The sequence below is a fragment of the Diabrotica virgifera genome, chromosome 1 (genome assembly GCF_917563875.1).
Source record: "Diabrotica virgifera virgifera chromosome 1, PGI_DIABVI_V3a".
NCBI classification, from domain to species: Eukaryota; Metazoa; Arthropoda; class Insecta; order Coleoptera; family Chrysomelidae; genus Diabrotica; species Diabrotica virgifera.
The window spans coordinates 245417648-245436552 of NC_065443.1; the positions used below are offsets into that span (position 1 = coordinate 245417648).

Genomic DNA, 18905 nt, shown 5'->3' on the forward strand with positions numbered 1-18905 from the left:
TATGGTGTATTATGCTCTTCCTTAGTATTCTGCTGCTTGTTTAAAAATATATACAGTAGGAAAAATGAAAGAATACCCATGAACGAACATATAAAACACGCTGTATTTTCCTGTCACCGTGTCACACAAAAAATTGGCCAGCGCAAGTACATGTAATAATTATTGTTACATGTACTTGCACTGGACAATTTTCTTTGTGACACGGTGACAGGAAAATACAGCGTGTTTTATATGTTCGTTCATGGGTATTCTTTCATTTTTCCGACTGTATGTGAAATAAACATATTACGTTGTGTCAGAATAACAAGGTTCTATCTGCAAATTTTTAAAATTTAGATTTTTATGTAACTTCGTTCTATTTTATGTTCTTTACCTTAATATGATCCTAGTACCGACATCTATTAACAGGTGGCTGAAATACGTAAGTTACAAGGTTCTATCTCAGAGAATTTTAAATGTTGATAAGTTAACAAGCTTCTAACTGACATAAAAAAACAGTCAACCAATCCTACTTATATATACCTTATCTATGCAGTCAACTAAGTACAAAAGGTCCTATCTGCAAGAACTAAAAGTGTTTATAAGTTAATAATAAGACTTTATTAAACAACTAGAAGTTGTTTTATTGTATACTAATTGTTAAACAAAGGTATGTGTGGAAAATAGAACTTGATTAAATAAGTTTAATTCATTTCTCAAATCAGAACTCCTTTGTATTAACTATTGAAGTAACCTTTTACTGTTAATAAAAATATATTAATTTTTTTAAAAATTTACATTGTTAACACATAAAAGTGGCGACAATAGTAAAATAAATACATAACATAGAAACTTTAAACAGTCATAACTAAAAATGGCACCTGAGGCAGTTAGAACCTTGTTATTCTGACACAACGATTAATAAGCGTATTCGAAATATATTTATTATTTTATTTATTTTCATTGTATGTACGATGCCAGTTCTGTAGGGCATAAGACGGACTCCTGCCCATAGACACGAGTGAAGACCACAACGGGCGACGGCGTAGAAGAAGATTTTAGGTTCAGTTTCAATGCGGAAGTGGAGCCCCGGCTTTAAGGTGTAGTAAAGAAGAACAGCAGCGTCTGATCCAAGCTGACCCATATCAGGGGCGGCTGAAATTATCGTTGGAAAACCAAAGGGAGACTGCTCAACCAATGGTTTTCCATGGTAAATCATATTGCCAATAGTACTTTCGAGAAAAAAAAAAAACAGATCGAGAAGTTGAATGAATGACAAATTTTATGAACAACTGAAAAAAGAGCTTTAGTCGCCTAAACTGCAGGAGATATAATATATATAATATGTTACCGTTAAAACCAGTTTCAGTTAAAACCCGAATTTACTAGGAAAAAAACTAGTTTTAACTATGCGCTTTAGACAATTCTAGTTTTAACTAAGTAGTCAAAGCTACATTTTTTAACTGCTAAATTCAGTTAAAACTAGAAATTCCGAATAAATTGCATTTACAGTAGTTTATACTAGTTCAAACTAGTTTTAACTGGAATTACTAGGGAATATCAGTTAAAATAGTTGCGAAAAGAGACAAAAATACGATTTGGGGTAGGGTTAGTGACCTGAATGGGACGTTTCATCGCCGCCGGTTCATCGCCGCCGTTTCGATGCCGCCGGTTCATCGCCAGTCTATTTCATCGCCGTCCGTTTCATCGCCGGCCGTTTCATCGCCAGTTAGTCAGTTGATTTTGTATTATGGGAGATGACACGACACGACGTTAAATTCAGTTCAAAACTTATGACTAGACTTAGGCAAATATGCAGATAAAAAAGTATGAAATATGCGCATAAACATGCAGTATTTTATGCAAAAATATGCAGTATTTTATGCAAAATATGCATATTTATCTAGAAAATATGCATGTAATAAAAAATATTTACAATATTTTCTTTATTTACAAAAATACTTATAATATTATAAATACATAATATATACACTTATTTTAACATATAAATATTATTTTGAATTGTAGTAACAATAGATTATCAAATGATGTTCAAAATTTTCTAATAAAAACTTATGGCTTCTATCTGAATACAGTCGGAAAAATTAAAGAATACCCATGAACGAACATATAAAACACGCTGTATTTTCCTGTCACCGTGTCACAAAGAAAATTGTCCAGTGCAAGTACATGTAACAATAATTATTACATGTACTTGCGCTGGCCAATTTTTTGTGTGACACGGTGACAGGAAAATACAGCGTGTTTTATATGTTCGTTCATGAGTATTCTTTCATTTTTCCTACTGTACATATATTTGTAAATAGAAAAGTTCTTTCGACATCAACTGATATGTAACTGGGGCATTTTTCAAATTTACTATAATAGATGGTTCTAAATTAAGTGGTTCGGAAAATGTCCCAGCTAGTACTTGAACCACTTCAGAAAGAACCTGGTAACAACTATTTTTTTCATGGTTACTTCAAATTTTTGAAAAATTTCCTTTCCAATAGTACCTTTAACGTTTTGACACAATGACTCAAATTCTTTTATTAAAACTGTACTCTCTAACTGATTTTGGAAAGGTTTCATCGCTAAGTACACCAATCAATAAGTGCACAATGTATCTTCCTGACGAGTCAGTGGTCTCGTCCACACATATGTAAAAGTAATTATTACCTATTTCGGCTTTTATGTTGTGGATAACTGAGAAGTATAACAAATTGACATTATTTCTCTTTAGAGTTCTTTCACTGGGAATGTTTTGTTTCCTTATTTTTTTTTTAAGAACTAAAGTTTTCGTTAGATAAAATTTTGAAAGCGGTATATTAGAAGATACTAATGTACGACACAAGTCTTCGTTAAAAGTTTCTTGTTCGGTTTGTTTTTGGAACTTGACTGAAAGCACTTGGACACTGAAGGTTGATATTTTTCACCGGATGTGGTGTTTACTTTTTTAGCTAAATGTTTCGCGGTTCTGACATGCTGATCTATTTGAAATTTTTTTTGAGATGAAATCTAAAAAGGAATATAAATATTCTATAGTTTAACCCATTTTTAAAATCTAAGATTGTAGAAATAAACTAAAAATGAACCGTTTCGCATAACAATTAAAATATCTAAATTAAATCAAATAAAAATCGGTGTAGTAATCTTGAAAATGTCAAGAAATGACTGTGCAAGAAAGAAGAACCCCCAAATATTTACAAGAGGCTATTGGTCTTTTCTGTTTATATTTAAAGAAAAAATACTGTGAGCATAAATTAAAAGCACTTAATTAATTAAGTCCAATATATGATATGTTTTTGTTTTTAGCAAAATTAAAGCAAACTATGCTATTGTTAGAAAAAAAATGTTAGCGACCTTTCAGTAGACTATTGAATGATTTGAATTTTAAATAGGTATCCTATTTTTTATCGCAAGGAGTTTAAAAAATGCTTGAAAAAAGAGAAAATACATCGATTTATGGCGAACTAGCCTTGTGTCGGTACTTTTCTTCAACATAATCTACAATTTTAAAATCTTTGTTTGTACCACCGTGTAAATTTTTAAAATAAAATAAAAAATAATACGTATGTGCTCACGGTTTTGCCACAACATGAGCAATAAACTTTATCCATATCCATAGATAGCTGGCTCTTTGTAAGGTTTTATCCAAGTTGAAACATTGCTTATTTTCGGCATTTTAAAAGCACAATAATTATTCACAATTAGAAATACACGTTGTTTACGCCTCCAATTTTACAACAAAAGTGAAACTGGCCGTCAAAATAAAAATTTTTACCTAGAGACATAAACTGGCAAACACAAACCCTTAATTCCAGGACAAAACTATAAGCCGCTGTCTTTTGTTAGTTACTATACTATATTAGTTACTACATATCAAGTGATTATAAAACAAAATTAAATATTGGCATTTTCATGCTATCTGTAAGTTTGAATATAAAAATATATAGTTAATAAAACAAATTTTCAAATTATATGCACTTTATGATTACTTTTATAAAAATATGCAAAATTTGACATTTTTGCATTTTTTATGCATTATATGCAAAATATGCAATTTGCATATTTGCCTAAGTCTACTTACGATAAAAAATATTATTATATTAATTTAGTGTTCAACGGTTCTATTTGTACTTTCCCTAAATTTGATACTAAATAGTATTAAATTTGTAGTGTTAAATTATATTTTATATTATAAAAGTTTAAAAGTCTATTAAAAGATTAAGTATGGCAACGGGAATGGTCATATCTCGCATTTCCTAGAATTCCTAGTAAATACTAAAAATAAATAATAAATGTAACTGTCGAAAATTCGGAAATATATCAGTTAGCGATTAACTGACTGGCGATGAATCGGACGGAGATGAATCGGCCGGCGATGAACTGGCGGCATCGAAACGGCGGCGATGAACTGGCGGAGATGAAACGTCCTAGACCCTTAGTGACGAAGGCGGCCGGTCGGTAACAAACTAGTGTATGCAACTGTTGATTGTTCTGCATCGTTTTTATTGGTTATATTACACTGCTGTGTATTATTCACAATGAGTGATAATGTCGAAGATCAGGTTGAGAGTAGAGATATAAGAACGCGGAAAGAACGTTTTTTGGAAAAGATCTTACAAAAGGAACAGAGCGAGAAGAAAGTCACTACAATGTTGAGACCAAAAGCATGTATAATAAATAATGGCCTAAGTACAAAATGCGGAACTGTCTTCCCAGAAAACACTAAAACGATTTAGAATTGTTGAAGTTGGCGAAATAAAAAAGTTGGCTTCTAGAATTAAACTCATCAAATATTATGTACCTGCTGAAGACATTCTTGACATAATTGAAGCAACCCACGTTGCTATTATTGGTTATGGAAGCTGGGATGGGTTGAAGACTGTAACCGCCAAAAAATAGGCAAAAATAACAATTGATATGTTCAATAATTTTATATCAATTTATGAAACTTGCCAACGGAAGAAGAGTAAAGCGAAAAGTGGTCTTGTGTCGAAACCTATATTGCATTCAGAAATGAATAGTCGCTGTTAGGTAGATTTGATCGATATGCAATCACAAGATAATTATAGCTACAAGTTTGTTATGGTTTATCTAGACCATTTAACAAAATTTGGTTTGTTGAGACCATTACAAAGTAAGAGGGCGGAAGAAGCTGCTTAGCAATAATTAAGGGATATATTCTTGACTTTTTATATTCATGTATTTTACTTTCCGATAATGGCCGAGAGGTCGGTAATGCAGTTATAAATGCGATAATGTCATACTGGCCTAACACAAAATTAGTTCATGGAAAACCAAGACACAACCAGAGTCAAGGTTCAGTAGAGTGAGCTAACCAAGACATCAGGAAAATGTTGGCAGCCTGGATGCAAGACAATAACACAACAACGTAATCAAAGGACTTCCTTTTTTTACGTTTACGATCTTGTCCAGTATGTTACGTTTTAGAGAAATTATTTGCAAACAACCGGGGTAGCAAATTATTTACCGAGTTTTAGTTGAATCTAGAAATTAGTGAAAAGTTTAGTAAAAACTAGTTTTGACTGAAATATGTTTAGACTGAACTAGAATTAACTGAAAATATTTGCTAGTTCTAGTTTTCACTAGTTAAAACTAGAATTGTCTAAAGCCCATAGTTAAAACTAGTTTTTACTAGTAAATTCGGGTAATAGGGGGAAAACTAATTCAAGGAGTCACAAATGGTCTTGGATTAGCAGAAACGAAAAACGGAAAGAAATGTTGATGGATTGATTTTTGTATGGGAGAAAATCAAACCATTAAACATATTATGATATTCATCCAAAACTTCAATACGTACGGAAATCTCCCAAGATACTCCCCAACAGATAGTGAGAAATAAAATTGTTTATTTTAGTAGATTAAAAACTCAACACACAACGCTAGACAAAAAGACCAACATTGAAGCACCACAATACGACATTGGAGACGTTACGAAGGTAAACGACCAAGAGGAATACCGCATATGAGATGGGCAGATGATATACAAAAAATAGCCGGAACAAATTGGAAGCATTTGCTCAGGATAAAGATGGAAGGAGTTTAGAGAGGCCTATATATCCAAACATGGGCAATATAACGCAAAGTAGAAAAAAACTCAAAGCCGCCAGAGAAAGACAACATTCACGCTAAGAAGTTAAAATTAATGAAACCTGAACATCCGTACCGCTTAAAATGTTTGTAACTTTACTAAAAAAGATCAATTTGTAAAATTGCGAAGGCAATAGATTTATAAGTCTCATGAGGTATTGAAGAAGACCTTAGACATCATTGAAGAATAGACTAAAAAGTGAAAAAATTAGCTGAAAAACACAATTTGGTTTTAAAAACGCAATAAGTACCAAAGAAGCGTAATATATTTTATGAAATAAATTTATCACTAAAAACTGTTATCACCTACGGAAAGACTTCTTTACAGTACCTATTTATAGACTATCAAAAAGCTTTTGATAGCATAAAGAATCAAACTATGCTGAACACACTCCAGAACATTCAACGTAATAAAAAGAATCTCCAAATTATTCAAAATATAAATTTTAATAAAGCTGCGGGTCAACAACCTTAATCTCAAGTCAAGAAATGCAAATAACAAGACGTATAAACAAACCTTTGGAAAATTTTGACAATAAGGTTCAAATATTTTGGACGCACTATAAATGAAAAAATCGATATTGATGTATAAATAAAAATATAGTAAAAACACCGATGGCAAGATCAGCAATGGTAAAATTCCATAAATAATTATATCCCTGAGGGAGATTCTTCTAATCTTGGTAAAATGTTATACATATTTACACAGTTTTGTAATAATTCGTATAGAAGACTTTGAAATATGGACATTGCGTAAAATACTTTGCATCTCCAGGGGTTGATCATAATATGGTAAACGAAGAAGTGTTAAGAAGAGCTGATACCGAATATGAATTGTTATAAGTTTCAAAGCGAAAAGTTTGTTATTTGGAACATATCCTGAGAGGTGCCAAAGATGGAATCGTATGGCACTTTTCGATATCTGGAAATTGCTTCTCCATTCTTTCGTTAAAAAATCGACCATATAACCTTCTTAGAGACTTATCAGACTAATCCCTATAAAAGTGCAGCATGTTTATTTATATCTTTTATGATTTATTGAGCTTATAAAATCGTTTAGTGTTATTTTGAAGAAAATGTCCGTAATTTTGTCGATTAACAGATCTGTGTCATATTTTACCAGCTCTGCAGACATGTCTGCTGGCTTTGCTCCTTTTCCATTTTTCACAAATTTCAGAGGAGCTTTTTTAATTTTTTGTCTTGTTAACCGTTTCTATATTTTCAGTTTTTTTTTCACTGTTAAATTTCTGTTCTTTGTTTATGAATTATTCTTATCTAATGTTTACTGGCTGGCAATGTAAATATTTCTTTAATATATCAGTATATTATAATTTTTTTTATTTGTTTAATTCACCGTTTAACTTGTTAAAATTTCTAAAAGGAAAGTTCCAAGTATTTTTACTGAAACGTTTGACTCCTGCGTGACAATTATTAAAAATGTTGTGCCACGAAATGTTAAATTGAATGGCTTCTAAAGTGTTATGTCAGTTAAAAAAAAACATATAATTATTTATCTAGACTAGACGATCAATAATATACACATGATATAGTAGATATTGTTGCTAAAATAGCAAACAGAGAAGATGTACTTATAGTAGTAGTAGTATGCCATAATAAACAATTCAATACGTGTGTAAAAAGAAATTTATGCATATTAAATATTTGTCATAGAAAATGGATTTATTATTCTTTTTAAACACGCCACATCAATATCAATATCTACACAGCTGTTTGAAGCTGAAAATTTTGTGAGAGCTCACTGGACGACCATACGCCAGAGGCTAAAATAAAAGTGGTGTAAGTCAGTTATTTGTGATTATTGAATTATGCTCATATTGGTTTTGTCTATATTCAAATCTATTAGCAAGAAAAATGGTGTAGGTCAAAAGTCTTCTCTTGTCTCATAGATGGCAGCATCGGTTTGATCGGCAAGCGAAACTACTCATGTCGTAGTTAAATTGTGGTGTAAGTCTAACTTACACCACTTTTATATCAGCCAAGTGGCAGTTTTTGTGGATGCTGTCATTGACTGTTGAGTGCTGTTAAGTATGGCTGACGACGTTTCCAGTGTATTAAGTGAAAGTAATAGTGAAGCTAGTGTTTATTCTTACTCAGAATCGGACGAATAGCTACCATCGGACTCAGAAAATACAGGTAAGTCACATTATATTTACGTATACTGATGAAAAGTGTAACATAACCACAACATTGGTATTAAAACTTTAGTTCTAAGGTTAGCGGTTAGTACACGCATTGTTTTTAGGCAAAATTGTCGTAATCTGTATTTACTTTTCATGTAGACGTAAAATTACGTCTGAAAGATGTTGTCGGTTGTCGCTAACAATGTTTTTTTATTTTAGAAACTGATGTCAAGAACAGTGTACCTAATACATCTATAATACAAGATACACCGGAGGTACAACAAGAACATGAAAAACCACCTCGAACTCGGAAAAGGCAGGTGAATGGTAGTGTAGTAAAAAAACGAGCAATACTAAGAAATACAGGTAAAGAATATACGACTAAACGTGGTAAAATTGTAGCAGGAAAGGTATTTACTAACACGGACTGTTTTTGCAAAAAGAAATGTTTGCAACAAATACCAGAAGAAGCACGTGCTCATGCTTTTAAATCATTTTGGAAGTTAGGTTCCTTTAGTACACAAAATTCCTTTATATGTGGTTTAACAAAACAAAGCATTCCCCAACAAAGACGTCCCAAAGATCAACCACGTTCTGCAAAGTCAGTTAGTAATCAATATTACATACAAGCACAAGGGCAAACCATCAATGTCTGCAAAAAGTTCATTCTTCAGACATTTAAGATTTTTGATGGCCGCATGTCGAGGGCTATTACAAAATTGCAAAATGGAAACTAACCTGGATCTGATTGCAGAGGTCGTCGCGCTTCTTTCAAAAACATTCCTATCGAATTCAATAGCTTCCCAGCATATCAGTCACATTACACGAGAGCTAAAAATCCCAACCGAAAATATTTATCATCACAACTTAATGTTACTCTTATGTATAATTTGTACAAGGAATCCTGTGACGACAGAAATATCATTCCTGTTTTATCGACATTTATCGCAGGACATTTAACAATGAATTTAATCTTCATTTTCATGTACCACATACAGACATTTGTAAGTAGTAAATGTGATAGCTATATAATCAGAAAACCTATCTTGACCGACGACATAGAATTACGTAATTTGGAAACTCAACATGAACTACATCTACGGAAAGCAGAGCGTGCTCGAACGTCAATGAAGTCTGATAAAGAAAAAGCCCAGAATGATGAATCCTATTACTCTTTTACGTTTGACCTAGAAAATGCTCTCGATTTTCCCAAGCTCAGTACGTCCACAGCGTACTATAAACGCAATATGTACGTTTACAACTTTGGCTGTCACGAACTTTCAACTGGTTTAGGCTTCATGTATGGGTGGGATGAGACGCTTGCCTCTCGAGGTTCGCAGGAAATCGCATCGTGTATAGTTAAGTACATTGAAACAAGCGCATCGCACTTTAAGCATATTGTTGCCTACAGTGATACTTGCACCGGACAAAATAGGAACTGGAACGTTGCCTTATCCTTATTAAAGATAGTACTTAGTGAAACTAATCAGGCGGAAACAATTGATCTAAAGTTTATGGTGAGTGGTCATTCCTACCTACCCAACGATGCAGACTTTGGATCAATAGAAACTTACTCCAGAGGAAAGGCAATTTATGTCCCAAACGATTGGTATTCTATCATAATGAAGTCACGAAGACATAAATCGTTCCACTTTACACAGATGGTTAGCGAAGATTTTAAAAGTGCCTGCAATCTCAAAAAAGCAATCACACAAAGAAAAGTTAATTGCGATAATGAGCCAGTATCGTGGTTAAGAATACAGTGGCTTAGGTGCAAGCGAGGCGAACCCTTTAAGTTATTTTATAAAGAACGCTAAATGAAGAATCGGACTTTTTCAGCATCAACATTCTGCCAGGCGCACAAAAAGGGAGGCCAAGATGATTGAAAAACGTTCTACAAGACCGACTTTATAACAGTCCTAGACCAGTGACTATTATGAAAAAACGGGATATGTCTGACTTGTTGCCATTTATCCCACCTGTGCATCATAGTTACTTCAATAATCTTATTACATCTGATTCTCTTGGACGCGTTGATGATTCAGGACCACTCACAGATGACGAGTTTCCAGCGAGTAACGAACCTGGGGCATAAACCCTGCAATGTTGTTTGTACACGATGTTGATTTGATTTTCTGTATCTTTCTCTGTCCAATAAACTTTTGATGAAATAGTGGTGTAAGTCATTTCAACCCTTGTTCTAAGTATCCCCTGTATATTTCCACGTCCATTAAAAGTTATTTTTCCGAATGCACACGTCGCTAAAATTATTTTAAAAAACAAAAGGAAACTACTGAACACGCAATACAAAAACATAAAGATTGATGACGATAAAACTCCAATGCAAGAACAATACTTAAAAGACCTGCGTCTTAAATTAAATCAACGCATCGAGAATGGAGAAAAAACGTCACAATCAAGTATCAGAAAGGTATTCCCTGTATAATTGATCTTTCACCAAAAAACTGATTTCGAGCTTTCATCAATGGCGTATTATATATACTAATCTTTGTTCTGTGCAAGCGAATTTTTTAGATACCATTACTTTTATGCAATGCGAAAAACCTTCACTGTTCTTAGTATCCGAATCTTGGTTGCACAAAAATATTTTGGACTCTATGGTAAATATACCTGGGTATACAATTTTTAGAGCAGACCACATAGGGAGAATAGGAGGCGGATGTTGCATATATGCAAAGGAATCTGACTTCTGCCAATTTAACATTGCTTGTGAAAACTTCTCTGATCACCATTATGAAGGGTTGACGCTTAATTTTTCTTCTAAAAAGTTAAAAATAAATTTTGCTATAGCTTGTATATATAGACCTGGTTACAGTTCCGTTCAAAGTGATCAAGAATTATACAGTCAATTGGAAACGCTCATAGCCAAACATAAAACCTTAATTGTTTTTGGTGATTTCAATCTAAGCAACATTTCTTGGCCGCTGATCAATCACCCTCATTATACTCAATCTCAGCTTTTTATTAATTTCTTAGAAAATTCTGGATTAGAAGAAATAATCAATGAACCGACTCGTTTTCGTCTGAATCAACAACCTTCTCAGCCAGATCTTACTTTAACCTCTGATGTTAATCTTTTAACTAATATTTCGGTTACATCTCCAATTGGGAAGTCGGACCACGCAGTTATTTCAACTTCCATACAGATCCTCAAGTGGGAAATATTACAAAATAATATGCTAATGACATATAAAAGAATAAACTATCATCGTGTAAACTTAGATGTATCTACTGCAAATTGGGCAGATGTGTTGAATGGTAGGGATGTTAACAAACAGTGGGAAATTTTTGAAGGTTTTCTGAATGAATCCATGCGCACGAACTCTCATTATGTGCAACGTAGATGTAATCCTAATAAGCCATGGATAAGTTCAGAAATATTTGAAATGATAAAATTTAAAAAGTCATTATGGAAAAAGTATTTACGAAGTAAAACGAATGCTGACTACCTCAATCATCGAACTTTTTCTAATAACTTAACATCAACTATTTTTAAATCTAAACAAAATTTTGAAAACCAACTGTCCTCAAATAAGAACAAAAAACCTCTTTATAAATATGTCAGAAATTCTATTTTATCTAAAGTTTCGTTACCTATTTTAAAAACCGAAACAGGCGAACCAACCTCAGTAAAAACGGAAGTTGCTACTATTTTTGCCAAAAAATTTCAAGAAGTGTTTACAATCGAGGAGGCTCTTCCGAATACTTCACGTGTTGTTTCTACAAGAAATAACTACGATATTAGTGACATAGACTTTGATCCAGAGATTCTTGAACAAAAAATTTTGTGTTTAAAATCCTTTTCCGCTCCCGGATTAGACGGTTTCGCCGCAATTTTAAGAAGTGTACAAACTCGATTATCCATCCGTTAAGTTTTATAATGAAAACCTCATTTTTGTCACAAACTTTTCCTGATGGCTGGAAAATCTCTAGTGTTACTCCAATTTATAAAAAAGGTGACAAGTTAAATCCTGACAATTATAGGCCAATTAGTCTAATATCTATTGCAGCTAAATTGATGGAATCAGTTATTCGCGAATCGGTTATGAACTTTCTCTTAAACAATAATAGAATTCCTATTTCCCAGCACGGTTTTGTACCTGGAAGATCGGTAGTTACTAATATGTTAACATGTGTTAATGACTGGTCTCTTTGTTTGGACAGTAATCAACCTGTTGATATTATATATTTAGACTTTGCTAAGGCTTTTGATCGAGTTCCTCACAAGAGACTACTATTTAAGCTTGAACATAACGGTATTAGAGGAAACTTACTTGAGTGGATTAAAGGATTTTTAATAAACCGTAAATTTTGCGTACGCGTTGGTGACTGTTATTCCTCAATGTTTAGTGTATACAGTGGCGTTCCGCAGGGTTCAGTGTTGGGGCCGATTTTGTTCCTAGTGTACGTTGCTGATCTGCCCATTCACCTTAAAAGTAACATGTCGCTTTTCGCTGATGACACAAAGTTATATGCAAATCCCTTTTCTGGTTACAATCAATTACAGACCGACCTTCAAGAGGTTGCTAAGTGGGTAGAGGATTGGTGCTTGCCATTGAACACATCCAAGTGTGCAGTTCTACATTTAGGTAAAAACAATCCAAGGAATCGGTATGTACTTTCAAATGTTTCTCTAAAAACTGTTTCGCAGCAAAAAGACTTTTGTGTACTTGTGACGGAAACATTATCTTGGTCTGAACATATCCAGCCGGTATGCAATAAAGCTAGAACATCAGTTTACTTATTATCTAAGACTTTCTCTAAGATATTGCCAAAAAATTTTGTTGCTCTCTTTAGTGTATATGTAAGACCTATTTTAGAGTTTGCCGGACCCGTGTGGAATGTCGACTGGCAAAGGGATTCTAATAGACTTGAATCTGTGCAAAGATGGGCAAAAAGAATCTCTTATGGCCGTAGTCGTCCTTCCTACGAAGAACGGTTAACCTACTTAAATTATCCTACATTTATGGACCGACGACTTCGTGGGGATTTAATAATTGCTTATAGAGCATTACAGGGAAAGTTTGGGATAGATCTCTCACATCTTTTCCCTTTGAGTAACGACCTTAGATTGCGTGGTCATCCATACAAATTAGCCAGACAACAGTTTCACAGTAAATGTCGTGAGAACTCTATATCCAATAGAATATTTTATACCTGGAACTCACATCCACACGACGCGCGACGTCGTCGGGGCTATATCTGTAAATTGCTTCAAAAATAAATATGACACTTTTAGTTCTGTATCACGGGAACAATAATTTTTCGTTTCTTAAATTAAATTAATTTATAAGTAGTATGCAGTCTTAAGTTTAGGTTTCTTTTGCATAGTTCTTTTTAGTCAAATGGAGCTATATAGGTCCTAGACCTCGGCTCCTTTTTCTTTAATAATAATAATAATAATAATTATTGGTATATTTGGCGATCTTTTCAGTAAATTTAGTACGTAGATTATTGTTGTTAGGAATCGCCATATCAATGAGGGTTGTTTGTCTCGTTAATTTATTGACTAATACGAGATCTGGTCTATTATGCGCCACTGTTTGGTCTGTGAGAACAGTGCGGTCCCAGTATAGCTTGTAGTTGCCATCCTCAAGCATACTCTCAGGGACGTATTGATAATATGGGAGATGGTCGGTTTGAAGAAGTCCCAGCTTGATAGCTATCTTCTGATGAAGGATTTTTCCCACTGCGTCATGCCGTTCCTTGTACTCAGTTGCAGCAAATGCCTGGCAGCCCCCTGTAAGATGTTGGATGGTTTCTTGGGCTTGACATCCATATCGGCATCTGTTGTTTTGAACATGAGGGTCTTTGATGATATATTTCAGGTAATTTCTGGTTGGTATAACCTGATCCTGAATGGCCAGTAATGAACCCTCCGTTTCAGGGAACATCTTTCCTGATGTCAACCAGAAGTTCGACGCTATATTGTCGACATAATCTTGGCTGACCTCATTGGGATGTCGCCCGTGCAGAGGTTTACCCATCCAGGCGCGCACTTTTTCGTCCTTAGTAAGGTGGTTTATGCGCAGTTCTGCTTCCCTCAGTTTTATCGGTGTTGTGTCATCTACTGCGCAGATAGCGCGATGTAGAGTAGATGTTTCAGCCTGCATCTGAAAATAAGATCTTAAGTTAGCAATTTTTTTGTCTAATTGCTCACCTATATCCATAAGTCCTCTTCCTCCTAAATTCCGCGGAAATTTCGTTCTTTCTACTGCACTTTTTGGATGGTGTTTTTGTGCCTTTGTGTGGTGCGTTCTTACTTTTCGCTGAAGATTTTCTATGTCCGTTTTTGTCCACTTAACAATGCCAAATGAATAGCTCAGTGCGGAACATGCGTAGGTGTTTAGTGCCTTAAACAAATTTCTACTATTACGGTGTGAGCAAAGCAGCTGTTTTACCCTTCGTATAAACTCAGTAGTTATCTCTGTTTTCATTTGTTTATGGTCAATTCTCCGCGCTTGCTTTACTCCAAGATATTTATACATATCGTTTTCACCCATGGCCTCGATGTTCTGGCCATTTTGCATATCGAATCCTCCGGGCTGTACTTTTCCTTTGACTATATTTAAAATACGGCACTTGTCTAGTCCGAAGTGCATGCTAATATCATTAGAAAAAGTTTCTACAGTTTTTAGCATCTCATCGATTTGTTTTCGAGTGGAAGCCATTAATTTCAAATCATCCATATACAATAAATGATTAAGCTTCGCTACCATATTGTTGTTATTTTTGATGCTAAAACCTGCGTCTGTGGAGTTCAATAGCTGAGTTAGTGGGTTCATAGCTAGACAGAACCACAGTGGACTCAACGAATCTCCTTGAAACAGGCCCCGGCTGATTGCGATATTTTCAGTTTCAATGTTATTTTCACCAGGTATTTGAAGGTGAATTTTAGGCTTCCACTCCGTCATTATATGCTCTAAAAAGGTCACTATATTATCATCGACTTTATATATTCTCAATATATCTATAAGCCATTCATGCGGCACTGAATCAAAGGCCTTCTTGTAATCAATGAAGGCAGTAAAAAGATTCCTCTTTTTGGAATATGCCTGGTTAGAAATCACTGAGTCGATGATGAGTTGTTCTTTGCAACCCATGGAACCCTTAGTGCGTCCTTTCTGTTGAGGCTCTATGATATTGTTCAGAGCACAATGTTGGTAGATACGCCGGGCTACACAGGATGTGACCAATTTATACAAAGTTGGAAGACAAGTAATTGGGCGGTATTTGGCTGGATCTTGGGTATTATTTTGATCCTTCGGAATTAAATAAGTGGTTCCCTGAGTTAGGAATGATGGTATATCCTGCGGATAAGAAATTACATGATTAATTAGTGTTGATAAGCATTCATGAACACTCCAAAACTTCTTGAGCCAAAAGTTTTGAACTCCGTCTGGTCCAGGAGATTTCCAGTTATGAAGCTCTTTGATGGTATTTGAGACTTTGAGTCCTTTTTGAGTAAGATTGTGCAAAAAATCCGAATTAGAATATTTTTCCTAGCGGATGCGCAGTGGCTTTCTGGACTAATTAAAACAATGTACAAATGTTGTTAATATAGAGTAATATATCATTATTGAATATATGTAAAGTGATTGTTGTGACAACGAATGCATTAATCAATCTACTACTGCATTTAATACCCACAATCAATGCGTTTATTGTGACAATAATCGTAGTTGTTGAGACAATAAATGTTTTGCTTGACCATTTGAAAGTTAACGGCTTTTCCTTATCGTGATACCCCTAGCTTCTCTGTGTTACCGAAGTGCCGAATAATAATTGCATTTCGTTTTCAAGTGTAGTCCGTAGTAGAAGGAAGTTTTTGTGTGTCTATTATTGTGAAATTTCGGTCGAATCATTTTTAAATGTATTAATTTTTTTCGAATCCTGAGGAAACTAATTATTATTTTTGAAAATTTGAATGCAAAATAAAATATTACAGTATTATCGAGGGTCTGAAGTCCCTGAAAACCTCTATAATGATTATTTTAATAAGTCACAGGGGTGAAAAAGAGAAAATTTAGTATGATTTTTAATTTCACATAGACATACCATTCAACAGAAACTTTTTGTTTATTCTAAGGAACTTTCTGCCCTCGATAACAATGTTATATTTTATTCTGCGTTTAAATTTTTCAAAAATACTTATTAGTTTTCTCAGAATTCCAAAAAAAATGAATGCGTTTAAAAAGAATTCGATCGAAATTTTGCGCCTGCGCTCTCAAAAAGGATTAAAGTGTTATAAATGTTTGGAATCACTATTTCAAACGCTTTTAAATAAGCTTTCACATGACGTACTTTCCCATTAAAAAAAATCAAAGTTACGCCGCGCCTGTCACCTGAAGAGGGATCATGTACAGTTCGAAACATTGATGTTATAATATACTTTGATTATTTTAAAAATCAACATGTCCGAGCGTTTTGCTTATGTGCTAAAAATAAATACGTTAATAAGGGGGTGGGAGGAGTGTAACACTTATTGCAGTACACTGTATAAGGGAAATCATATGAAAAATCACACAGTTTAAAGTCCTTTAGGTTAAGGACAAAAAAGGGGGATTTAAAAAATTATTATTAATCAATTAATATCATACATTGGGCTATTAGTCTAAGAGCTAGTGAACCCTCCGACTAACGGTCGTCCTGTAAGGCTAGAAATTTTTCTAGTGATTAAATTCATAGCACACCAAGGCTAAAAACCATGACCTGGCAGGCCTCAGTGGTGCACGTGTATCTACCAGGTGAATCGAAAAGTGCAAATTTAGGGGGTAAAATAAACTTTCTCCTATAAGGTTTAAATTTAAGTATGTGTTTGAGTAAGTCATTCAGAAGAAATGTGTACAATGACAGACGATTCTGAAGAGCATAAGACCTTGCCAGGCGAGGGGAAAGATTAGGGGTTTTTCCTAAAATTATTCTTTTTGCATCGAAAAAATTTTTTTTAGGTTTTTTGAATCATTCCAAACAGAAAACGTCTTTAGTGATTTTTCTCTTAAGTTAATAGTTTTTGTTATATAAACGATTGAAAATTTTGAAAATTGCGAAATCGGCCATTTTTAACTCTAAATCGGACATTTATCTAAAAATTTCAATGTTGCCAAGATACGTAGATATTCTTTAAACATTGATTGATGAAATCTCGAAGAGTTTTCTGCAATAAAAGATCGAAAACCCCTTTGTTTTTTTAATTTCTAATCAAGCAGGTGCGACACTGTAGTATAAGTGAGGACGTTTGAGTTTGCATAAATTCATTATCTCCAGAATGGGCAAATTTCAAGAGAAATCCTCAGACAGGTCGATTTTTATTTTTAAATTAGGACTTTTTGGCATATATATAATACTAGTGACGTCATCCATCTGAGCGTGATGACGTAATCGATGATTTTTTTAAGTGAGGGTAGGGGTTGTGTGATAGCTCATTTGAAAGGTTATTGAATTTTCTATTCACTAATATAAACATTAACATAATTATTTATACAGGGTGTACAAATTTTTTTTTTATTAAATTAACTTTGATTAAATTTGACAAATAGAAGAAAAATTTTTTTTGTACACCCTGTATAAATAATTATGTTAACGTTTATATTTCTAAATAGAGAATTAAATAACCTTTTAAATGAGCTATCACACAACCCCTACTCTTATTTAAAAAAATCATCGATTACGTCATCACGCCCAGATGGATGACGTCACTAGTATTATATATATGCCAAAAAGTCCTAATTCAAAAATAAAAATCGACCTGTCTGAGGATTTCTCTTGAAATTTACCCATTCTCGAGATAATGAATTTATGCAAACTCAAACGTCCTCACTTATACTACAGTGGCGCACACGCTTGATTAGCAATTGAAAAAACAAAGGGGTTTTCGATATTTTATTGCATTACCTTGGCAACATTGAAATTTTTAGTTAAATGTCCGATTTAGGGTTAAAAATGACCGATTTCGCAATTTTCAAAATTTTTAATCGCTTCTATAACAAAAACTATTAACTTAAGAGAAAAATCACCAAAAACCTTTTCTGTTTGGAATGATTCAAAAAACCTAAAAAACTTTGTTCGGTGCAAAAAGAATAATTTTAGGAAAAACCCCAAATCTTTCCCCTCGCCTGGCAAGGTTTTATGCTCTTCAGAATCGCCTGTCATTGTACACATTTCTTCTAAATGACTTACTCAAACACATACTTAAATTTAAACCTTACAGGAGAAAGTTTATTTTACCCCCTAAATTTGCACTTTTCGATTCACCTGGTAGATACACGTGCACCGCTGAGGCCTGCCAGGTCATGGTTTTTAGCCTTGGTGTGCTATGAATTATCACTAGAAAAATTTTTAGCCTTACAGGACGACCGTTAGTCGGAGGGTTCACTAGCTCTTAGACTATATTGAATTCAGTAATTATTAATATAAAATACGTTCATAGTAGGAATGAACGAAACTGATTGTAAGAATGAATATAATTGCTTGTAAGAAAAACCGTATTTATTGTGGGAATGAACGGAATTATTTGTAACAATAAACGGAAATAATTGTAGAAATAAACGAAATACGTTAGGAGAAATAACACTGTTATTGACACAACGAATAGTCTTCGTCGGTCAATTAACGACGTTGTTCTTTCCATATATAGGGTTCGTTGAC

At 33.9% G+C, this 18905-nt stretch overlaps 1 protein-coding gene across 2 annotated transcripts in view; it reads right to left on the bottom strand.

Moving 5' to 3' along the window:
• Positions 1-18905, bottom strand: part of LOC114347656 (mucin-4-like) — a 267012-nt gene that overhangs the window by 39395 nt on the left and 208712 nt on the right. The window lies entirely within an intron of this gene.